This window comes from Gopherus evgoodei, chromosome 22 (genome assembly GCF_007399415.2).
Source record: "Gopherus evgoodei ecotype Sinaloan lineage chromosome 22, rGopEvg1_v1.p, whole genome shotgun sequence".
Taxonomy (NCBI): Eukaryota; Metazoa; Chordata; order Testudines; family Testudinidae; genus Gopherus; species Gopherus evgoodei.
The window spans coordinates 3,744,900-3,764,013 of record NC_044343.1 but is presented as its reverse complement, the minus strand read 5'-3'; the positions used below and the strand labels follow the sequence as shown (position 1 = coordinate 3,764,013).

Sequence of the window (19,114 nt, the reverse complement as noted above, 5' to 3'; positions counted from 1 at the left end):
GCAGCGCTGGGAGAGCTCTGGGAGAGCTGGCGCCGTGACCACACTGGCACTTCAAAGCGCTGCCGCAGGAGCGCTCCCACAGCAGCGCTGTACAGCTGCAAGTGTAGCCATACCCTAAGGTGCAGCAGTATTCTGACTAGAGACCTGCTTTTCTGAGTGGTTTCTCTTTCTCCTGTTCTTCATTTTCCCAGGATGAATAAGAAAGAGAGTCTGTCCTGGAATGACTCAGTAAGTCATTACTGCATTGTGACACTAGTAGGGTGAACTTTAGATCTGCATCCATGAGACTATCACCAGACTCATTCTGGAGACCAGAAAGGATTAAAATAGAGGGGGGGGGGAAATGAGACTTAAGTCCTGTTTTAACTAATTATTGGAATCTGAGGCACTGAGAATCAGTTTTCTGAGTAAAACATGATTGCTAGAAATTGCACTTCTGGTTTAGCTAAGTCCTGCCTTTTTTGTATGCTTACATTAAGTTCTGCAGTCAGTTGGGAGCCAGTTGTAAAACAAGTCTCTAACAGGTATTTAATGTTCCTTATTAAAATGAAATTGCATGGAAAAGCTTGGTGTTAGAGCTGTAAATATGCTGCTCTGGCTTGCTCTGTTTGAATAGAAATACTCACCTGAGTGCAAGTTGGAGAAATCTCAATGAGAGAGGGGACTGACCAACATGAGGACCAAAATGATCCTGCCTAATTTTTATACACTCAACAGAGTTGCCACTGTATTGTGTAGACGCAGACGGGGATGTGGGATTTGTTGCATCTTTTGTTCAGTGCCCCCCAACCCTGTGAGGTCTCAAAGCGGAATGTAGAAGAACCTGTACATAATAGTAACTTGCAGTATGTTCAACTCCTGATAGCTTAGCCTGTGACAGTTCAGTCCTTTGCAGTGTTACCGTTTCATTTAACCTTACAAACACACTGGTTTGCCTTCTTACTCGTGTGTGTGTGTGTAAGTGTGTGTGTGTGTGTGTGTGTAAGTGTGTGATTCAGCTTTGTCCTTTCACTCAAGGGAAAAGTGATGCTTTGCTTTTCCTCCTCCTCCTCCTCCCCTCTGAGCCTGTAGAACTGAGGACAAGAACAGTAAAATCAACTCACTGTGTGGGCAGTGATACGCTGTAGGAGGGTTCCCCGTCCCCAGAGCCTCAGCAGTGATGCAGCCGATTGACGTAGTTTTTCCTGCATCAAAGTGACTGTTGCCTAGCTGCCTCACTGAGCCTGCCTTTTTTGTTTTAATGTTCCAGTACAGAGCTGTGAAAAGCCCACCTGCATTTTTACTCTCTGAAGCAGTGTTGGCTAAATGCCTGAAAAACATTCTCTAGCAGTTGTGGAAAGAATCCCATTAATTTTTACAAATATTTTTGTTCTCCCCTCTCCACCCTTCTCTTCAGATTTACAGTAGTTCTCCAGAGAATTGAAACCTCATTTCGCTGGCAGAGGCTGAGCAATCTTGATCAACTAACTTCAGTGCTACAAATTAAATTTGACACCAAACCACATGAAATTTAAATGTGTATCTGGCTGTTTTTACCTATTGTAATACACTTTCCTCATCTCCAACCACTTTCAACTAGCTGAATTGTTGAAAGTGAATCCTCATGAAATGAACTTGGGCTCTTCCTTGAAACTGGAATGCCGAGGGTTTTAAAATATTGAATACTGGCACGTGTACCTGACACTGCTGGTTGTGTTTCTCATATGCTTGTGCATCAGATTTTAAGGTGTAAACTGTAATAGAGTGGGTGGGATTATATTATCAAAATAATTTTAAAGTTCCTGGAGAAAGGGCTGGACTGTCCATATCTTGTATTCTTGTAACAGCAGGTATTGATTGCATTTTCCATCAGCTGTAAGAACAGAGAGTTCATTACACTCGTTGAAATCATCTTGGCAGATGGCAGTAGTACTTTAGTTGTAAAAATGCACTGGCAACTTTTTGCATTGTACAGTAACTCCTCACTTAACATTGTAGTTATGTTCCTGAAAAATGTGACTTTAAGCAAAATGATGTTAAGCGAATCCAATTTCCCCATAAGAATTAATGTAAAGGGGCAGGGGGTTAGGTTCCAGGGAAATGTTGTTTTTGCTAGACAGAAGACATTATATACATTTTAAAGAAGCAATTTAATACAGGTATTAAACATGCTGGCAGCCCCCCTATCAACTCCCCTACATCCCCCGTTCTCCCCCCCCCCGCAGTGTCTCCTGCCTGCCAGTGGACCCCGCAGATCAGCACCTTCCCCCTGCCTCTGGCAATCAGCTGTCTTGCAGTCTTCAGCAGGCTGCAGGGAGGAGTGAGAACAGGGCACGAAGCCTGCCTGCTCCCTCCCCTGCCTCCTGAACATCGCAAACCAGCTGATTGCCTCAGGCAGGAGGTGGGGGGAGCAGGGGGAAGGCACTGATCCGCAGGGTCTACCAGCAGGCTGGAGGCACTGGAGGGGGCCGCATAGGGGAGCTGATGGCTGGGGGTGTGTGTGGGGGGGGACTGTAAACCGTGGACAGAGCAGGTGGCCAAACAACATTATAGCATAGCATTGCACAACTTTAAACGAGCATGTTCTGTAATGGAGCAGGGACATAAGATCAAAATAACTGTTAAGTGGGAGGACGTTAAGTGGGGAGTTACTGTAATTTGCCCTCCCGGATGAAAAAAATTCAGTAGCCAGTGATCATGCTCATTTGTCTTGGAGTATGACAAAGCTAGGTGAATTCTCGGGGAGTTTGTGCCTTCCTCAGTAATTTATCCAACAGTGATTGCTCTTAGACACTGTTCTGGTAGATAGACCATTGGTTGTCTTCAGTCTGTCACTTTTTAGCAACACTGTGGCAATTGCAATAGAAACTTGTTTGTCTTGTTCCTTTTTAACAAGGTAAATTAGAACTTTAAATTGAAAGAATGCAAATTGGGGATTAAAGGGACATCGCCAGGTCAAATTTGGTCTCAGACTTTTTTTCTTTTAAAACTAGATGTTTTTTTGCAAAGCTTACAACTAATAGATATCTTTCCATAACATGTTTTATATTGAAAAGGTTTAAGTGACACTTGTGCCGTGTGTACAACCTAAACTTCATAGAATTCAGCTAGTGCATGAGAATGTGCAGCTCAGATGAAACTGACCAGTTAATTAGATTTTCCTAATTTAAAAAAGAGACTGGTAAAAAAGATGGAAAGATAAATTAGATGTTTTACCGCAAGATGTTCATGTAAGGATGTATGAGAATGTGTTGGGTATTGACCTTGTTCCTGCACCTATTGAACCTGTAGCGGGATAGCAAGCTAAGTTCTTCTGACATAGGTTCATAAGGTTCAGAAGTACTGGTGTGTTTCTGAAATATATTTTGTGTAAATGATTTTAGTAAACTGGTAAAATTCCATAAATCCCTTTTAAGGCCACCCTTTTCCTAGGCCATTACAAGTGAGCTGATCATGGGATATGAATTTCCTGTTGCCTTCATTGCCCCCTCTACTCAATGTAATAAAACAGCATGCCAGAAAATCAGATTGGTTCCTGTAATGATGTCCCTGTCACTTGTTCCATTTTAGGTTAATTTGCTTGATAGGGAGGTTATGGTTTTCCAGCTTTCAGCTGCTCTAAGTTCTCTGCTAGTTCATTTTTAAAACTAGAGCCCAAAGTTGGACGTACACAAAGATTTTTAGCTTGTAAAGATATCTGACATATTCAGTGTTGACAAGTGGAAACTTCTGGTTTAAAAGTTTTGCTTAGAAATTATAGTACAATCTCATTAAGAATCTTTAATACCACGTAAAGCCAACTGAGTTTGCTTAAACATTTTACTCGGAGCTGTGGTAAATAAACTTGATTCATTCTTTCCCCGTTGTGTTTTTAAAATTATGAAGCAGAACACATTTTTGAAAAGCCTGACTCCTTAAAGAATGCTGGTTATGTGAAAAATGCACACTACTACAGAGTCCTGCTGGTTACATCCTTTCTGCCCCCTTATCCCTGCCAACATGGAGTGCCTAAGGCATAGGCTCTGCTGTGTGCCCAAATACCTTCTTGCCCTTGGATGTCTCATTGCTCCCTTCGGCTTTGGTCATCACTTCTACCTTTTGACTTTCAGCCCCTGGCTAGAAAGTAATTTACTGAATGCTGTGCAACTGAAGTGACCCTTCATGGAAGTTTTAGCTTGTGCCATCAGATACCATTAGGCTGCTATAACCTCAGGGACTTCCAGTATCTGATGTTGCAAACTGCAACATTTTGCAACATTCTGAGTTCCATTGTGAAGGGTGTAAGTGCGCGCTAGATGCTAACTAGTTCTGTGTGATTATTTGAAGGTAACACTTACGTCCAGTGTTTTTTCTTTCAGGAATAATCCAGGAACAGTGAGGAAAGGTATGTGCACACTGGCCATTTTGAGCCCTTTTCTTAAAAACTGTATAATTAAAAATGGCATGCTGTTTCCTGGCATCCCTGTATGTCTGATTGGAATGGTTTCTGGTCTGTAGTACTGCTTAGTATTAACAAGTGATAGTTCAGACTGAACTGAACCTTAAACTGACTGTGTCATTAGACCTACAGGACAAGCCTTTGGGCAGAATTCACTGAATTGGTCAGTGCCACACACAGAGGTCTCTTCAGAAGAGGTCTTGAAAGGACTATTCTTAACAAGCAGAGCAGGTTACTGTTGAGTGGTTCTGCATCACATGTAACCTGCATGATGCACGGGCCAGTTATTTTCCTTCTTCTGCAACAGTAAAGGGAGGCAGCTCATTGGCACCCTGCTCTTGCTTGTGGCACATAATGCACATTGCAAGCCTGGATCAAGATTTGTTTGGCTCATATTTTATATTTCAGGGTATCTGCTTTCCTCTTATCTCTCTTCACATCCATGGCACCCCGGATGTAAGGTGCTTCTGAGCCTTTATGACCGAGCTGTCTCATATCTCTTCTCCATCAAGTTACCTTTGTGGTTATGCCTGCTGAATTGCAGAAGATCCAGGTTGCACAAAATCTCTTATCTGCCACAGGCTGGCTAAATTCTTGTAGAAAGCTTTAGAATTCATTAGGTTGCAGTAAGAAGATGAGGCGGACAAGCAGTGCACACTGAAGTAGCTTTTTTAGATCTTGCTGAATTCCCAGATGTTGCAGCTATTATATGCCAAAAAGCAGTAATATAAGGAATAGCATGTCCTTGCCTGAAATACTGTGTTCGTGTCTCATCTCCCTGCCTCAGAAACTGTATAGAAGAGCATTAGGAGTGACTAAGAAGAATGATTGATTGAAGGCATGGGGAAAGCTCCATACGAAAAGAGAGAAGATTGGGACTCTGTGGGGCTGGCGGTGGTACATGATAGGTATACAAAATGAAGAAAGGTGGAAAGCATAAATGGGGACTTCTAATTATCCTCTCCCACAAATTCACAAACAAGATGTTCAAGGATGCTGAATGGCGACAAACTTAAAACTAATGAAAGGAAATGCTTTTCTACACCACGCACTTCACCCGAAGAACTGGCTGCCCTTGGCTGTCGTTGAAGCCAAGAGCATAGTACAGGGGAGGGCAAACTACGGCCCGCGGGCTGGATCTGGCCCGTCGGGGCTTTCAGTCCGGCCTGCAGGATTGTCAGCCTTGTGACGCAGCGGGGCTGAGGCAGGCTCCCTGCCTGCCCTGACCTCGTGCTGCTCTTGGAAGTGGCTGGCACCACATCCCTGGGGGGGCAGAGGACTTTGTGTGCTGCCCTCACCTGCAAGCACTGCCCCCCTGCTGCTCCCATTGTCCAAGAACAAGGAACAGCAGCCAATGGGAGTTTCAGGGGTGGTACCCACAGGCGAGGGCAGTGCGCGGCGAAGCCGCTTGCCCCATTCCACCCCCAGGAGCCATTGCCAAACATGCTGGCCACTTCCGAGCGGCATGGGGCCATTAGCCCTGCTGTGTACCACTGCCACTCCAGAGTCACTCAAGGTAAGCAGCGCCGGGCTGGAGCCCGCACCCCAACCCCCTGCCTTGAGCCCCCTGCTGCACCCGTCCTGCATCCCAACCCTCTGCCCCAGACCTACATTCATGGCCCTGCATGCAATTTCCCCACCCAAATGTGGCCCTTGGGCCAAAAAGTTTGCCAACCTCTGGCATAGTAGATTCAGAAAAGGATCTGACAAGAATGTATGCAGTCCATCTGGGAAAAGGAAAAGCTATTTTAGAAAGGATAAATACACTCTTGTGTGTCAGCTCTTAAACCAACAATTAAGTGACAAGGATCAGTAAGAAACTCCCCCCAAGCAGATTATAAATCTTTCCTCCCTTCTACTTCTGAAGCATCTGGTACTGATAATTTTTATTTGATAAGCCACTAGCTTGCTGTGTAAGGCAGTTTCCATAGTTCTGTGTTCCACAGACCGTCATGTAATTATGATGGGAAAGGCAGGTGGTCTAAGCCAATGCTCTGTACTAATGTGGTCCACCCTGGGGAAGAATTTGAGAGTCCTTGTGCTAGGTGTCTTTGGAAGGTTGCACTAAGTGTAAAGTGCTGTACATGCCAGAACTTTGATTCCTGTTTGTGAAACCTAAAAACATCCTGGTCTTCCATTAGCAAACCAACCTACGTGAAAATACAAGGCCTTCTCTTGCTTGGACTCTTTCATGAGCATTGTAAGCATGCTTGCATACAGCATTCTCTGTGGGACAAAGCACAGAATTCTAACGGGATTGGTGGTATTCCTGGTTCATGTAAATATGCCATTCAGAATACTCCCAGGTGCAATTTTGAGTAAGGTTGTCCTATAAAAATTGATTTCTACACCTTGAAGCGCACACTCTTTTTGCTGGGTTTACATTGCTAGAATTAGTTTTTTAAAAGGTGGGGGGGACACACAATATGTTTGTATTTATACTTGAGTAAAGATTATGTTTCTCTCAGTACAATTGCCAGACTTCAAAATATAAACCACTGCCCTGATGGGGCAATCTATAAACCACAGTACAAATAAGTGACTCTCCAACTTCGCCTCAGGTTTGTGGTGAAATCTAAAGAACTGATGTTCCAAGTGCAGAACAGGGATGGGTAGAAACAGCATGATCAGTTATTTCCCTGTACTAGAATGAATGACAGAAGCACTGAAACCCTTGAGAGAGAATGGAACAAAACAGAAAAGTAAATTACAAATACATGCAAAGTTTTCTAATATGAAGTGAATGAATGTGGATTGGTGATTGTAGGTTGCCCATCTTTAAATACTGATCATCCTTTGTATAAGATATGACATGGTGTATTCTGTACATTTCAGTATCTATTTTACAATTTCTGAAAATGCATCTTCCACTGTGGGGTCCTGAAATGTGCATGATCTCTTCAAGCTAACAAAGGAGAGGTACCATCTATTGTCATGATTTGCATGTTTGTTCAAACATCATAGTCAATTTCTAAAGAAATAAGCTTCCTTAATCAACACAATATTGAATGCATGCAAATTGGAACTTCCTTCCTTATTCCTAACAGGCAGGGCAAAGGTCAAAAGAAAAGCTAACTTGCTTAAGGCTTTTTTTAACAAGATTTTTCTTGGATTTGACATATGTTACATTTGTAACAGAAGATTCTGACCTCCACCCCCAGAGATGTAGAGAAGGCCAATTATATATAAATATAAAAAATGCATCTTGCATAGGAGGACTGGTTAAAATTCAGATTGAAAAACCTATTCCCAGATGAGTGCACATTTGGCTGTATCTCTAGATAAGCACAGGATTCTGTGTACACTAGGTGGTTACCTGTCACTTGTGCCAGCCTAAAGCGTCTATTTAGGAAACTGTGGGTATTGATCATGATGCAAAATATGCTCTTTGTAGACTGGTTCCAGGAAACAGTGCTATAAATGTGAGCCTGCGGGCTTGGAATTGGATCATTGTGTCAGGTTTTACTTAAACCGGAAGTGATTGCAACAAAACTATAATGCAGAATTAATTGTTTTGCCTCAAGCCAATTACTTGCTAGGTAAAGTAGGATCTCAATTTGGTGGGTTTGTAATAACTTCTTAAGAGAGCTATTTTAAATTTTTGGAACACACTTAAATCTACATCAGTCTGTTCCTATGTAAGCTGTCTTTGGAGCTTAGACAGTGGGACATAATTATTTTCAGCAGATTTAAGGAAGGGTAGGCAGAGTCCAAAGGCTTAGCTAAACTTGAGAATTGTTCCTGACTAAGGTAGCATGTGAATTTAAAGTGAAATAGATTTATTGTGGAATAAGTGTCCACACATGGGGTTAATCAGAAACAGTGAATCTGAAAAAAGAACAGGAGTACTTCTGGCACCTTAGAAACTAACACATTTATTTCAGCATAAGCTTTCATGGGCTACAGCTCACTTCCCCACGAAAGCTTATGCTGAAATAAATTTGTTAGTCTCTCAGGTGCCACAAGTACTCCTGTTCTTTTTGCGGATACAGACTAACACAGCTGCTACTCTGAAACCAGTGAATCTGAAACAACTCCATGTTTAGACAAGTTCATATTAATTAACTCATTTGCAGCCGATCAGCCTACTTTGTACTGAAAGGCTCACCTTTCCAAGGTGGAGGACAGTCCTTTCTCTGGTAGCTCAACACTGAGTCTTCAGTAGAAACCGTACTGTGGCACTGGGTTGTGACACTGACATGAGGTCATGCATCACTGTTTCTCACCAATGGCTAGACACAGTGGTTGCTGTGATACCTACAGATGCCTGGACTGGAATCTGTTTTCTACTGTGGTTGTCACATGAATGTCTATTTAAGAGATACAGGTTTCCCAGGAAAGGTGTAGGAGGCTTGAAGTGTTTTGGTCCAAGGTAGATAAAAATCTGTTTCAAATAAAACTAACGGATTGATTTAGCAATCAGACTTTTTTTATTTAAATGAGATTTAAATAAAAGTAAACCTGTTTAAAACTAAATTTGAAATTATGACAAATTTACTACAACAAAATAATGTAAATGTGCTGCATCAGTGAGCCCTCCTCAAATAAGTTAAAGCGTGCTGCTCTTTTATACAGAATGTGTGCTTGGGGGGGATCTTTAACTTTTGAGGTCAACTCAAGCATTGTAAAGTCACGCACTGCATTAAGTATCTGTATCTTCAGTTGTTACAGTGGAGTGAATGTTGGTATTAACATTTTTCCAAACTTAAGTACTTAGCTTTTCTGAACTCCAGAAACTCATTTATCTTAATTACTTTTGGCTAAGTTCAGCTAACGAGTATGGAGAGAATACTTTCTTCACTTGGACTAATTCATTCAAAGTTAAGAAAACGACTGGGAGTTGAGGCAGGAGAGCTTGTTTTTCCTCTTCAAATCAAGGAATTAAATCAGGGGAGAAGGGGAAGAGGTCTACTAATTCTAAGATTTTGAAGGACATTGGGGCCAGATTTTCAAAGGTACCTGAAGATGCAGAATAGGGGCCTATAAAGTACCTAAACTTAAGTGCTTTTAAAAATCCCACTAGGTCTCTTTCTGCAGCTGAAGGCACCTTTGTTTCTGTTCACCATGGGGTCAGATTTTCTATCTTCAGTTCACTTACTATAGTTAATATTTCTTTTGTTTAAATATAAAATATGTTTTGATAACCTTTTTATGTATCCTGCACACTTAAAATAGATTTCTTTAATAAATACCATTTAAAAAGGCCTGGTTTTGTACATTTTGAATTGAATTCCAGTTTCCATCCAAATGGAACTTGACACAAATCCCAAGTAAAATAATCTATGAAATAAGAAATGCATCATTCACAGCTAACTAACATAATGTAAAAATTAAGAATCTGAATAAATGTATTAAGCTCCATAAGAATGGCCATGCTGGGTCAGACCAATGATCCATCTAGCCCAGTACTCCATCTTCTGGCAGTGGCTAATGCCAGATGCTTCAAAAGGAATGAACAGGGCAATAGTCAAGTGATCCATCCAGGGCCGGTGCAACCATTTAGGCAACCTAGGCAATCGCCTAGGGCACTAGGATTTGGGGAGTGCCATTTTCTTCAGCAGTGACCGTGACAGCCGGATCTTCAGCCACCCTGGTCACCGCCAGCATTTAGGCAGAGGGAGCTAGGGCAGGGGAGCACGAGGAGGGCCGCCTGCAGCAAGTAAGGGGGGCGAGGGGCCGGCACCCCCCGAGCACGCCGTGGCCGCTTCACTTCTCCCGCCTCCCAGGCTTGCGGCGCCTAAGCTGATTGGCGCTGCAAGCCTGGGAGGCAGGAGAAGTGAAGCAGCGATGGCATGTTCAGGGAGGAGATGGGGCAGGGGTGAGCTGCTTCACTTCTCCCACCTCCCAGGCTTGTGGTGCCAATCAGCTTAGGCTGGTGTGGGGGGGGGGGTGGCACGCAAGGTGGAAGTTTCACCTAGGGCGCGAAACATCCTTGCACCAGCCCTGGATCCATCATCAGTACCAATATCTGGCAGTTAAAGGCTTAGAGCGAGACAGAGCATGGGGTTGCATCACTGACCATGTTAGTTAAGTCATTGGTGGACCTATTCTCCATGAATTTACCTAATTATTTTTTTAATCCAGATATGGTTTTGGCCTTCACAACATCCCCTGGCAATGAGTTCCATAGGTTGACTGTGCATTGTGTGACTGAAATATTTCCTTTTGTTTGTTTTTAAACCTGCCTATTAATTTAATTGGGTAACCTCTGATTCTGGTGATATAAGAAGGGGTAAAGAACACTTCCTTATTCACTGTCTTCACACCAGTCAAGATTTTATAAACCTCTATCATGTGTCCCCTTAGTTGTCTCTTCCTGCTTGAAAAGTCCTCATATGGAAGTTGTTCCGTACCCTTAATCATTTTTGTTGCCCTTCTCTGTACCTATTCCATTTCTAATATCTTTTTTGAGATGGGGCAGCAAGAACTGTACACAATATTCAAGGTGTGGGTGTAACATGGATTTATATAGTGGGATTATGATATTTTCTGTTTTATCGATCTCTTTCCTACCTGATTCCTAACGATCTGTTTTTGCTGCTGAGTATTGAGTGGATGTTTTCAGAGAACTATCCATGACGACGCCAAGATTTTTCTTGACTGATAACAGCTAATTTTAGATCCCATTATTTTGCATGTAGAGTTGGGATTAAGTTTTCCAATATGCATTACTTTGCAATAAAATGGCAGATGAAATTCAGTCACCTAGTTTTGTGAGATTCCTTTGGAACTCTTTGCAGTCTGCTTTGGACTTAACTATCTTTAAGTAATTTTATATCATCTGCAAATTTTCCCACCTCTCTCTTCACCCTTTTTCCAGATCATTTATGAATATGTTGAACAAAACTGATCCCAGCACAGATCCCTAGGGGACACTGCTATTTACATCTCCCCATTCTGAAACTGACCAGTTATTGCTACCTCTTGTTCCCTGTCTTTTAACGAGATACTGATCCATGCGAGGACCTTCCCTCTTATCCCATGACTACATAGTTTGCTTAATAGCCTTTGGAGGGGGACCTAGTCAAAGGCTTTCTGACAGTCCAAGTACACTATATCCACTGGATCATCTTTCTCTACATCTTTGTTGACCCTCCTCAAAGAATTCTAATAGACTGGGGAGGCAATTTCCTTTTTAAAAAGTGCTGTTGACTCTTCCCCCAACACATCTTGTTTATCTGTGTCTGATAAATCCGTTCTTTACTATAGTTCCAACCAATTTGCCTGGTACTGAAGTTAGGCTTACCGGCCTGTAATTACCAGAATTGCCTCTGGAGTCTTTTTTTAAAAATTGGCATTACATTAGCTAACCCTCCAGTCATCTATTACAGATGTTGATTTAAGTGATAGGTTACATACCACAGTTAAATTGTACAATTTCATGTTTGAGTTCCTTCAGAACTCTTGGGTGAATACCATCCGGTCCTAGTGACCTATTAACTGTTTAATGTATTTATTCCAGTCATATAATTGCTTAAATATGTATAGACAAAAAGTCAGCAAAAAGTAATGAATTAGTTGGTTTCAAATAAACATGTTTTAATGGTTACCAACCAATGAGAATGAGCCTTTCTTTAGGAAAATAAAAAGTACAAATGCAGAACTAGATTGATTGAAATCAAATTATTTAAATCAGTTTTGTTTACTAATTTAAATCGTAAACAGAACTGCTGATTTAAAAAAAAAAATCAATCAATCAATCAATCTACCCTGCTTTGGTCACCCTAGTTATTCCTTTTTCTTCTCCCTCTTCCCCCCTCCCCCTGGTCACCTTAGTTCTTTCTCTTTCTACCTGAAACTGAGCATTCACCTGAGTTAGATGCAATGCTGGGAAATAAGGAAATAGTACTAATCTAGAACATCCTATTAAGTGCTTTCAGGTTAGGCTGTGGGTGGTAGGCGAGGGGGAGAGAAAATTGAGGGGAGGGGGGAATGAGGTCTGTTTTTTGTTTCCAAGATAGCATCCTGCTGGCCTTTTAATCATGCTGCTGCTGGCAGCTGTTCTGTATCTAGTGCTGTATGAAAAGTCTAATTTGTGACATGCACTTCGGTATATAAAGATAAATTGTTGAAGTCTAAAGCACAATATATTATAAAAGTAAATCTCTAAAATACTACTAGTTTATAGGTTAGGTCAATATGACTTTCTTCATTTTTAATATTTTTGTGGGACAGACTACTAAAACGGCATCTCTTACAACATCCATTATCTAAACGGAGAAGTTTGAATGGATTTATATTCTAGTCTGTACTAGATCTTCTAAAACGTGTAGCTCTACAAAAATCAGTAAACTAAAGGTCAGCTATTACATGAGGGTTCATTACTTGTTCATCTCCTTGTATAACTTCTTGTGTAATTTGTCAGTTACTTTTCTTTTTTTGGTCTCCTTGTGTTTCTAGCCTGGAACTCTTTCAAATTAGTTAAAACTACCCAGTTCTTAGCTCAACTCCTGAACATATTCCAAGCCAGCGTGACTTAACTTCCTGTAAAAGAGACAAAAGAAAGCGACCTTCTGCTTCCTTTCCCTGCCTAACAGATTCTATGGCCCATGTGGGAGTTGCTCCTCAGTTGCAAATCCTCACATGATGTTGCAGTCATCAGCATTACCAAAAGACCCAGCCTTCCGTGAAAACAGCTACACAGACACTGCAGTCACAGGCTGCAGCGTAATTACTTTGATGGATGAAACAAGCAGAACGTAGTCATCGAGTCAATCAAGCTGTATTTTAATCTGGTTTAAGGAACAAGTATCCTCATTTTTACTTGCATGCTGCTGACTTAATTAAGGGATCTTGGCTTCACTGCTAGTCTATTTTGAGACCCTTGTGGGCACCTCATTTTTGCCCTCTGCACACATAGCCCTAATGAAAATAAGGTTAGTATATAGAAAGGGAGTGAGAGCAGTAATCACAAGACTGCTGTCATACCAGTATGTTTTGTTTTGTTTTATTAACATAAACCAAGGCATTAGTGCTTACTGTCCTCATGTGATGTGACTACTACAAAAGGTCAAGCACATTTATAGTGAAATTACCAGGAGCTCTCTCTGCATGGGAGTGAAGCAGTTTCAAAATATGAATGAGAAATCTTTTCTGCAGTCAATTGTTGCTGGTAATTGAACCTGGCAGAGGACTCATAGACTCTCGGACTGGAAGGGGCCTCGAGAGGTCATCGAGTCCAGTCCCCTGCCGTCATGGCAGGACCAAATACTGTCTAGACCATCCCTAATAGACATTTATCTAACCTACTCTTAAATATCTCCAGAGATGGAGATTCCACAACTTCCCTAGGCAATCTATTCCAGTGTTTAACTACCCTGACAGTTAGGAACTTTTTCCTAATGTCCAACCTAAATCTCCCTTGCTGCAGTTTAAGCCCATTGCTTCTTGTTCTATCATTGGAGGCTAAGGTGAACAAGTTTTCTCCTTCCTCCTGATGACACCCTTTTAGATACCTGAAAACTGCTAGCATGTGAAAGAGTCGTTTTATTCTTCTGGCAACTTATTGCCATGCGTCTAGGGCATCTTGCTTAACCATTCATTTAAAACTTGCTTTTCCATTATTGAAGCAGTATTAATTGGGGCCTGTCAAAACAATGTAGTGGCTAAGGCACTGGGCTGGGATTCAGGAGACCTTGGTTCTCTTCCCAGCTCTGCCGCTGACTCTCTGGGTGACCATGGCCAGGTCAGTTCCCCTCCATGTCCTCATCCACCTTTTTGTCTTTTTTTCATTTAAATTGTATGCTGCTGGGGGCAGGGACTGTTATTTAGTATGTTCGTAGAATAGTGGGGCCCTGGTATCAGCTGGGACCTGTAGGCAGTACTGGAACACAAATATTAAGAAATCTCTTGGAATGCCTGTCATATGATTAGGGGGAGATGCCAGCCACTGCTTCTCTTTAAAGATATCATGGATACCATACATCTCCTGCCACTTCCAAAGAAATAACTTACAGAGGAATTGAAGTTTTATAGGTGATCTGGTTTTTCAGTGTTGTTAATAAATGCACTTCCCTATGACATGGGCAATTACTGCTATTATTGTTGCTGTATTACCTATGGGCCAAGAAAGAATGGCCCCCAGCTCCACAAGGTGTGGTACAAACAGAGGAGTAGATGGTCCCTGTCCCAAAGAGCCTGCAAGCTGAACAAGGCAGATGCGGGGTGGGAGAAAGGTAAAACACACAATCCGAACTGCAGCTTTAGGATAGGTGCTGCTCTCCTCTGCTTAGCTTTAATTATAGAAGCTTATTTTTTTTTCCCTGTAAGATCTTAATTTTAATATCCGGGCTTCGAGTGTTGTGTTGGCCTGGAGTGGAATAAACTGGAGAAGGCTTAAGCATGGAGTAAGAGGGAAGCCAGATCTGCAAGAGTGAAAAGAGAGCACGTAAAGGAACAAGAGTAGATGGATTGAAAAGGATATTTTAGTACATCTTGATTGCTGTTGCTGTGTGAACTTTACTGTAGTAGTGATTACTGCTGAGTGAGATTGAAACCTGACAAGCAAAGGTCACCTCACAAAGATGGCATCACGAATCAAATATTTTTAAGAAACTAGCATTAAGACTTTCTTCCTCTCTGCTTCACTTGGTTCAGGTTACTGGCACTACTCAAACACACGTCACTGTGTGGCTCTGCCTTGCTATAGGTAAAATCATTGGAGTGCAAAAGTGCCCATTCAGTCATCCTTTGTCATCCTTTTTATTTAAGTCTCTAGCTGTTTTAACATGTTCTCCTGCAAAGTGATGTTTCCTCTTTTGCAGGTTGTGCACCACTCCTCCATTCCTAGCTTCTTTTGGGCAGATAGCTCTTGAATTAATACTGGTGAAGGTGTTTAGGAATTTTACTGTGCTATAGGTTGGGCTTTTCAGAAGCATCAATGGGGAATTATGGATCCTGCTTTTCCCAGTGATGACAAGGCACCAGTCTTTGGTTTTATGAAGACTTTCTTGCCTTTATAAAGCCCTGTCAGCTGCACAAATCAGGGAAATAGGTTGGCAAAAGAAGTATTCAAATATGGTTTGTTAGAGGTGCTAACAGTTTCTCTGCCAGTGTGCACAGAGCCTTCATGATTTCCAGAGCAGGCTGGTTGCTTAATTCTATCTTGAATGGCTGTGTTCCTAATTAAGAGCTTTAAATAGCACTCTGTGTCACCAGATGAGATGCTGAATCTACCAGGGATTGCAATTGTCTTGACACAGGGTTACTGAGGGATTCTCAGGGTTAGGTTAGAAAGTGGAAACTGCCCAACTCTCACTGCTTCAAGTAATTTTACTTGGTGTCCGGATGTCTTGCCCATGGCTTTGCAGTAATGTCTGGTATTTTACTTACTCTGTTTTGCAATATTTAGCTTTCTTTAGAAACAGACTGTCTTGGCACCCTGTTTTCAAGGACACGGTCACCTCAGTTCATGCTACATACATTGTCAATGGCACAACAGTGTTCACAGAGAGAATATTGCTCTTCTCTTCTTTGATTCTTATGGTTCCCTGAAAGTTCGTATGGTATGTTGCTCCAGTTGAAAATTGCGTACCTAGAAATCTGCACCTTTCAGAGAGTTCTTTGTGTGCTTACTTATCCCCATCTTTGTTGTTTATGCTTCACATAGATTGAAAAAGAGCTTATGTCTACATGTAAAGGGGTGGGGGAGGTGGTGAATGCACCCAAAGCACATATGGGATATAGGTGCAACTGTTCTGGTTTAAGCTAGAAGTCTCCATTAATTGAGCAATTTGTCATCTTTCTTAATGCCTTCTGGTATGATTCTACTACCCTCTTAGTTTTAGTTTCACTGCCTGTGAAATGAACGCCTGAACATTTGGGACTGTCCAATGTAAGGTCAATATTAAGGAAACAGTTCACGTCATACAAGTATTGTAGTGCAATCTCTTTATCATGAAAGAGCAAATTACAAATGTAGATTTTTTTTTGTTACATAACTTCACTCAAACAAAACAATATAAAACTTTAGAACCTAAAAGACCACTCAATCCTACTTCTTGTTAAGCCAATTGCTAAGACACACAAGTTTGTTTACATTTACAGGAGATAATGCTGCCCGCTTCTTATTTACAATGTCACCTGAAAGTGACAATGCGTGTTCTCCTGGTACTTTTGTAGCCAGCATTGCAAGGTATTTATGTGCCAGATATGCTAAACATTCGTATGCCTCTTCATGCTTCGGCCACCATTCCAGAAGACGTTCTTCCATGCTGATGATGCGTGTTTAAAAAAATAATGCGTTAGTTAAATTTGTGACTGAACTTCTTGGGGGAGACTTGTATGTCTCCTGCTCTGTTTTACCCACGTTCTGCTATATATTTCATGTTATAGCAGTCTTGGATGATGACCCAGCATATGTTGTTCATTTTTAAGAATACTTTAACTGCAGATTTGACAAAATGCAAAGAAGGTACCAATGTGAGATTTCTAAAGATAGCTACAGCACTCGACCCAAGGTTTAAGAATCTGAAATGCCTTCCAAAATCTGAGAGGGACAAAATGTGGAGCATACTTTCAGATGTCTTAAAGGAGCAACAGTCTGATGTGGAAACTACAGAACTCAAATCACCAACAAAGAAAATCAGCCTTCTGCTGGTAGCATCTGACTCAGATGATGAAAATGAACATGTCTGTCTGCACTGTTTTGGATCGTTATTGAGCAGAACCCGTCATTGGCGTGGACACATGTCCTTTGGAATGGTGATTGAAGAATGAAGGGACATATGAATCTTTAGCGCATCTGGCAAGTAAATACTTGCGATGCTGGCTACAACAGTGCTATGCAAATGCCTGTTTTATTTTTGAATGCAGTACTTGTAATGGGGGAATTGAAAAATACTATTTTTTTACAGCACAAATATTTGTAATCTTAAATATAAAGTGAGCACTGTCCATTTTGTATTCTGTGTTGTAACTGAAATCAATATATCTAAAATGTAGAAAACATCCAGAAATACTTAAATAAATGATATTCTATTTAACAGTGCGCTTAATCGCACACTTAATCGTGATTAATTTTTTTAATGATTTGACAGCTCTAATTCCTGTGTATACTGTACATACTCTCCTTAGTTTCTCATACAAACCTCCTTTCAAATGAACTCGTAATCCATAACACGGTAGTCTGGCCAGTGCCTAAAATAGGGGTCGTGACCCCTCAGAGAGGTCGCAGTGTGATTACATAGGGATTGCGAGCTGTCAGCTCCATGGGGCTGACAGCCTTGAGTCTCTATTAAAATCCCGCCGCATTTTTATTTTAGGGAGGGCTCACACTTAGAGGCTTCCTGTGTGAAAAGGGTCACCAAGACAAAAAGTTTGAAAATCACTAATCTAAAAGATGTGATATTAAAGATACAGCATCAAGGTTGCTGGACTAAAAATCTCGCTTGCTTCCCCCTCACCCCCGGTTTCCTTGACCAGAAAAAACATGTAACTATTTGTTGGGGAGGGGAAAATCCTTCCTTGTTCTTTCCTTAGTGCAATCAAAGCCACACTCATGAGAGCAGTGCGCAAGAACAAAGTAAACACACATGACACAAGAGAACAGCTCACATTTCAAACTTCTAAGGAGTTGTAATTAATGGGAGGTGGGGAAATTACCTTAATTGTACTGTGCCCAGACACTGCAGGATACAGGGACATGTGGCAGCTTTCCCAAGCTCCGAGGACAGCACTTTTTTTTTCAGATCCCCTCTGAATGGGAAACGTAACAAAGTGTGGGAATGGATAAACTGTACAGATAGAGAATGTTGAGTCCTGGCTTTAGGTTGCTTCTCTCCTCTCTTCCCCTCCCCTAAATCTCCCACTTCAGTTCTTTACATGCCTTTACTTTCTCTCCCCTCTTCTCTTCTTCCCCGAGTCTGCACTCGTTCCTACCCCAATCTTTTTTCCATTTCTTCTTCTCCTCAGCTGTCATTCCAGGCAGCCATTAGCTGCCATGCATGGCTTAAGGCTGAATTGGGCCTGAATCCAGTAAAAGACCTTATCACACAGCTGGCTCCATACCTTGCCAACGCTTCCTTCTCCTCTGGCCCAACGTTGTCTACTGGTGGAGCCTGTGGGTCTTCCCTTAATCCACCCTGCCATCAACCAAGTAGGAGAAGCAGTGGGGAGCATGGCATGCTGGGAAATGAAGTCATAAAATCCCACAGGCCACACTTCCTAGGCTAGCATTACCTTGGGTAACAGGGAATATGACACTGAGTGATGTGAGTTGGAGACAATTACTTACCAATAGTAATGTCCTCCCTCCGTCATGTCAAACTTAGTGGCATCGAAATCCCTCTGCCTACTCTTCTTGTAGGAAGCATCAAATGCTAAGTGCTCACAATGTTCTGCTCTCCTTTTTGGTCCCACAAGTGTTTATCTCACTAAAGTAGGGCAATAAGACACAAGACCATAATGGCTGGGCAGCGATGGGATGAGAATCTGACATTTGTTCAATGACATTTGTAATATAACTTGATGCTACGCACTTACACTGTTCTAATCAGGCACTGCAGTCTGAGAGATGAAGGAGGCAAAACCTTTCTTTATGAGAAATCCAAGTCAAAGATTCTGAGAATAGAAATACTCCTGGTGGTTGTGTAAGTTTGATTGGTCAAAATGAAATCTACTTCTAAAAATAGGCTGTCAATATTAACTGTGAAACATTTGTCCTTTTAGAATGTGAAGAAATGTGGGTGTCGCCAAACT

General features: G+C 41.7%; 1 protein-coding gene across 4 annotated transcripts in view; it reads left to right on the top strand.

Annotated features, from left to right (window-relative positions):
* Positions 1 to 19,114, top strand: part of GNG7 (G protein subunit gamma 7) — a 134,475-nt gene that overhangs the window by 72,083 nt on the left and 43,278 nt on the right. For 2 of the 4 annotated variants that reach the window (XM_030540819.1, XM_030540818.1), the window contains exon 3: positions 4,338 to 4,363. The exons of the other annotated variants lie outside the window; for them this stretch is intronic. The gene's annotated coding sequence lies outside the window, so the exon portion shown is untranslated. The remainder of the gene's footprint in view (positions 1 to 4,337; positions 4,364 to 19,114) is intronic. 4 annotated transcript variants of the gene reach the window in all.